This window comes from Mus pahari, chromosome 8 (genome assembly GCF_900095145.1).
Source record: "Mus pahari chromosome 8, PAHARI_EIJ_v1.1, whole genome shotgun sequence".
Taxonomy (NCBI): domain Eukaryota; kingdom Metazoa; phylum Chordata; class Mammalia; order Rodentia; family Muridae; genus Mus; species Mus pahari.
Window position 1 is genome coordinate 9,860,451 of NC_034597.1, and position 5,966 is coordinate 9,866,416.

Sequence of the window (5,966 nt, forward strand, 5' to 3'; positions counted from 1 at the left end):
AGGCTTGCCTGGTTATAGAAGATGGCCACTTCAGGCTCTGTATCCCACACTACTAGGAGATTTCATTAGGTTCACTCTTGTAAATTCCATGGGATTTCCACTGCAGTGGGTTTCTATATCACACCTTAAATGTCCTCCAATTCCAGCCGTCTCTCCAAGTATCCTCTCCCTCCATTTCTCACACCCTCTACCTGATCTCTCCTGTTCCCATCCCCATTCACCCCCAGTCCACCCACAAACTCTATTCTATTTTCCTTTCCCAGGGAGATCTATGCAACCCCCTTAGTGCCATTCTTGTTACTTAGCTTCTCTGGTCTGCGGGATGTAACATGCTTGTTCTTTACTTAATAGCTAATGTCCACTTATATGTGAGTCCACACCCTGTTTGCCTCTCTGAGTCTGGGTTACCTCACGCAGATAATCTTTTCTACTTTCATCCAGTTGCTTTCAAATTTCATGATGTCATTATTTTTAATACCTGAGTAATACTTCATCATGTAAATGTACCACATTTTCCTTCTTTTTTCTTAATTTCAAGATACTTTATTTTCACAATGGGTCACAACATAAGCTTCTGGCCTATTCTGCCAATGTACAAGCTACAAGTGCTTTCTCAGAAGCTGAGGGTACGCATTAGATCATATCTGAAAAGTGAATTAAAATCCATATAAAACAAATATTCCAAGTTTCCACAGGAACACAGTAAGTGCGACCCCCATCTCCTAGCCTTCCACACTGCATTGGTGTCAACCCTACTCTTATAAAGACATCCCAAACTAGAAGTAATTAAGTTAAATNGTCCCCCAAAATGCCTTAATTCAAGCTAAACTTGCAGGTAAGAGCTACAAGAATGGCATCTACACATTGATCCTAGCAGAAGCACAAGTTGCAGGATGACCGTCCATCCCACTCTCCTGGGCACAAGATGTGGGCTAAGTGCTAACATCCTGCTCCTCCACTTCTGGCGGGAAGTCATGGCTCTGGATCTGCTTCATGAGTTGCCACATTGGCCATGACATTACATAGTTAAATGTTTGGCCTCTGGAACCCATTGAAAGTAGAAGCAGCTGCAATAGTGTATGCACCCATGTTCTCAAACAGCATCACACATGCATTTCAGGCAGGTTACAGCACTCAACAATCGGATCAAGGCCATCACATGTTGGTCCCCAGATGCTGGATGAGTAATGCTTCTCATCTGGCTTGGGTCTCTTCTGCAACAGGGCCTTCATATGGGCATGGTCATAGAGAATGCAGTTAAATGATCCATATACTCTACCATTCACATAATACATGAAGGTTTGATCATTTGACTCATCTTCATCATCAGAGCCAGGCTGCTCCTTCCACATGGTTTTTTTGGCAATGATGTTGATTGACTGCAAGCTTGAAAGCTGACGCGACATAGTATCTGCCTGGCTCAGCTATGATTCTCACTTCAGAGTCTGATGGGAAGTACTTGTCCAGAGCTGGGTTGATGACACTGGTGATCTTTTCAGATTTAAGCGTTGTATCTTCAGATCCAGCAGATCCAGGAAAGCCACCACCACTATCAAGCAGATACATGCTGAAACCGACTTCTGTTCCCATGTCAAACACACAGCAGGCATCCGAAACTGCCTGCACGAAGGTCTCGTGGTCAGTACATCCACTGACCACGTGGAAACTGACACCAATGACATCAATATTTAGCTCGTTTGCCCATTCCAAGAGAAGCCTGCTGGTTTTGAGTGTGGCACCAAACTTAACACTGAGGCGACAAACTGCTTTGGAATCATTGGTGGCAATCCGCAGAACCAACTTTGCCTTTGGATGTGCTCTGGCGACTTTCATCAATTCGATTTCACTGTCAGAAGTCATCATCTGAACTCTGTCACTGGCAGCATACTTGATTTGAGACACTTGTTTACAAGGATTTGCATAAATAATCCTCTCTGGAGGCACCCCAAGCCCCTGTGCCAACTGTATTTCAGTCTTGCTTGCACAGTCAAATCCTGTCCCAACGGCAGCTAGGGTGCTCACTATGGCTCTGCTATGGTTACACTAGACTGCGTAAAAGGGAGTAACACGGGGAAGAGCTTTCAGCCACCTCAGATGCTTCTTCAAAATGTCTCCGAGGTCCGCAACATAGAAAGCATCCTTGTCGTCAGAGGAAGAGACTTCACTGATTTTTTTTTTTTTTTTTTTTTTTTTTTTTTTTTTTTTTTTTTTTTTTTTTTTTTTTTTTGGTCCAGAATGTCCTCAGCAGTAAAGCCTTCTCCGAGGATATGACAGTCAAACTCTTCCTTAGTAAAGCTGCTCATGGCACTCGATGTGCCTTATAGAAAACCTAGAAATGGAATTAAATTATCGCCAGCTCTTCACAAGGCCAACTTATCCAAGAACTCTGAATGCTATCTCCTTGGAGCGGTGGAAACATTCATAGCACAGTGGCGCGTGGAAAGCCGCCATCAAACCGGAACGCCCACCCGCCCGCCATCCCCCATCAACTGCCTCGTCGAGCCTGCCACAGACACCAAGCTGACCAGAGGTGGCGCCAAGCTGCTGGATGAGGGTGGCAGCCGCTGCAGGGACTGACCCTTTTTCTTTATCCATTGTTCATTTGAGGAACATCTAGGTTGTTTCCAGTTCCTAACTATTATGAGTAAGCTGCTATGAACATAGTTGAGCGAGTGTCCTTATGGAAGGATGGAGCATTCTTTGGGTATATACACAATAGTGGTATAGTTGGGACTTGAGGTTAGATTCTCAATTTTCTGAGGAACTATCATTTTGATTTCTATAGTGGCTGTACAAGTTTGCACTCCCACCAGCAGTGGAGGAGTGCTCTCCTTCCTCCTATCTTCTTCACCAGCATTAGCTGTCACTTGGGATTTTTGATCTTAACTATTCTGATGGGTGTAGAATAGAATCTCAAAGTAGTTTTGATTTTCGTTTCCCTGATGGTTAAAAATGTGGAATATTTTGTTAGGTATTTCTCAGCCATTTGAGATTCTCTTTTGAGAATTCTCTATTTAGATATATTTGCATTCTTCTACATGCTGACATCCAGCTGACAAGCTCTGATTGCTAAAGATGTTGTCTCTCTTCCAGTCTGGATGACCTGTCCACTGTTGAGAGTGGGGCATTAAAGTCTCCCACTGCCAATGTATAAGGGTCAATGTGTGATTTAAGTTGTAGTAGTGTTTCCTTAACAAACATGGGTGCTCTTGTGTTTGAGGCATAGATGTTAAGAACTGAAAAATCACCTTGGGTGAATCTTTCCTTTGATGAGTATGAAGTGTCCTTTCCCATCTCTTTTGATTAATTTTTGTTTGAAGTCTATTTTGTTACATATTAGAATGGCTACACCAGATTGCTTTTTAGGTCCATTTGCTTAAAAACTTTTTACAGCCCTTTACTCTGAGGTGGTGTCTGTCTGTGCTATTGAGTCATGTTTCTTGTATACATCAGAAGGATAGATCCTCTTTTCACATTCATTGTTTATCTGTGTCTTTTTACTGGGGAAGTAAGTTGAGTCGATTGTTACAGAGAGATATTAGTGATCAATGATTGTCAATTCCTGTGATTTTGTTGGTGGTACGGGTGGTAGTGTGTGTGTGTGTGTGTGTGTGTGTGTGTGTGTGTGTGTGTGTGTGTGTGCTTTCTTTTGGTTTTGCTGGTATTAAATTATTTATTTCTGGTGATTTCCTAGGTGTAGTTAAACTTCTTGGGTTGGAGCAGAGAGCTCCCAACCAGGGTTGGAGTCTGGAACTCTGCAGGTGGGAGGGAAGAGGCAATTGGGGGTAAGGTAGGCAGGCACTTAAAGAGTGGGAGTGGTCTGCATGCAGACAGCCTGTCTTTAGTTCTGGAAGCCAGTGTAGTCTCTGGTGGAACATGTGGCTTCCTCTAGAGTTATGGGTAAGGAGCCTCTATCTTAAGACTGAGTCCCCCTCACCCCCCTTTTTTTTCAGCAATGAAATAAATTTAAGGAGTTTTTTCTTTTTCTTTTTTTTTTTTATTTAATCTTTTTTTTAACAGTTCAGACTTTATCCCCCTCCTAGTCTACCCTTTGACTGTTTCACATCCCATACCTCCTCCCCACATCTCCACAAAGATGTCCCCATTGCTCACCCCTACCCTACCAGATCTCCCCAATCCCTGGGCCCTCCAGTCTCTTGAGGGTTAGGTCTATCTTCTCTGAGTCTAGACCCGGCAGTCCTCTGCAGTATATGTGTTGGGGCCCTCATATCAGCTGATTTATGCTGCCTGATTGGAGGTCCAATGTCTGAGAGAACTCAGGGGTCCAGGTTGAGACTGCTGGTCTTCATATGGGGTTGCCCTCCTACTCTGCTTCCTCCAGCTTTTCCCTAATTCAACCACAGGGGTCAGCAGCTTCTGTCCATTGGTTGGGTGTAAATATCTGCATCTGACTCTTCCAGCTTCTTGTTGGGTGTTTTGGAGGGCAGTTATGATAGGTCCCTTTTTGTGAGCACACTATAGCATCAGTAATAGTGTCCGGCCTTGGGACCTCCTTAGGTTTTTTTTAAAAAAAAATATTAAATAAATGGGCCCTTCCGGTCTGTGCCAGCACTGGATCACCTAGGATCACAGAGCAGAGACCCCCACGGTCCCTAGAGGACTGTGCACACAATCTTAGGATCACTGGTGAGTGGAACACAACATCTGCTCCAATTCAGTTGCGCACGGGACCTGAGACAGCACTAGGGAAGCAGAGAACCAGACTGACCAGGGTCACAAGTCCCTTCCGGTCTCTGCCAGCACCGGTCACCTAGGGCACGGAGTCGGCAGACACCCCCACGGTCCCTAGCTGACTGCCTAAGCGATCTTAGAATCACTGGTGAGTGGAACACAATTTCTGCTCCAATCCAATTGCACATGGGACCTGAGACAGCACTGGGGAAGCAGAGAACTGGCCTGACCAGGGGCAAAAGTCCCTTCCTGTCTATGCCAGCACCAGGTCACCAAGGGCGCGGAGTCGGCAGACACCCCCACGGTCCCTAGAGGACTTCACAAGTGATCTTAGGATCACTGGTGAGTGGAACACAACACCTGCTCCAATGCAATAGTGACGGGCCTGTGACAGCAGGAACAAGGACACCAGAGCCTTTCCTGACCAGAGGCTCAGGTTGCTTTTGATCAGTTCTGGTTTACCTTGGTTTCAAACAGACCGGGCAACTCCACAGTTCTCAAAGGAGACACCACATCCATGCACTGTAACACGCCCAGGATCTTAGGACAACAGGATCCTAGGATGACAGGAGCTGGGTCACACTACTTTGAGTGTCTCAGAGGAGCTTGACTGCCAAGAACTCAGACACACCCAGAATCTTAGGTTCACAGGAGCCCACAATCAAAGAATCACAGAGACATCTGGACTCTGAGAAGTCCTGAATCAACTGGGATTATAGGAAGGACAGGCTCCAATCAGATATATTGAGGGCAGCAAGCACTAGAGATAATCAGATGGCAGAAGGCAAGTATAAGAACAGAAGCAACAGAAACCAAGGTTACTTGGCATCATCAGAACAAAACTCTCCCACCTTAGCAAGTCCTGGATACACCATAACACCAGAAAAGCAAGACAAGGATCTAAAGTCACTTCTCATGATGATGATAATGGAGGACTTTAAGAAGGAAATACTGGAAATCACAGGTAAACAGATAGAAGACCTTAAAGTGGGAACATAAAAATCCCTTAGAGAGTTATAGGAAGACACTATCAAAAAGGAGATGGAATTGAACAAAACCATCCAGGATCTAAAAATGGAAGTAGAAACAATAAAGAAAACCAAAAGTGAGACAACTCTGGAGATAGAAAACCTAGGAAAGAAATCAGGAACAATAGATGAAAGCATCAGCAACAGCATAAAAGAGATGGAAGAGAGAATCTCAAGTAGAGAAGATTCCATAGAAAACATGGGCACAACAATCAAAGAAGATGAAAAATGCAAAAAGATCCTAAC

At 44.5% G+C, this 5,966-nt stretch overlaps 1 pseudogene; it reads right to left on the reverse strand.

Annotated features, from left to right (window-relative positions):
* Positions 1 to 812: 812 nt before the first annotated feature.
* Positions 813 to 2,303, reverse strand: LOC110325908 (annotated as a pseudogene).
* Between the last annotated feature and the right edge of the window lie 3,663 nt (positions 2,304 to 5,966).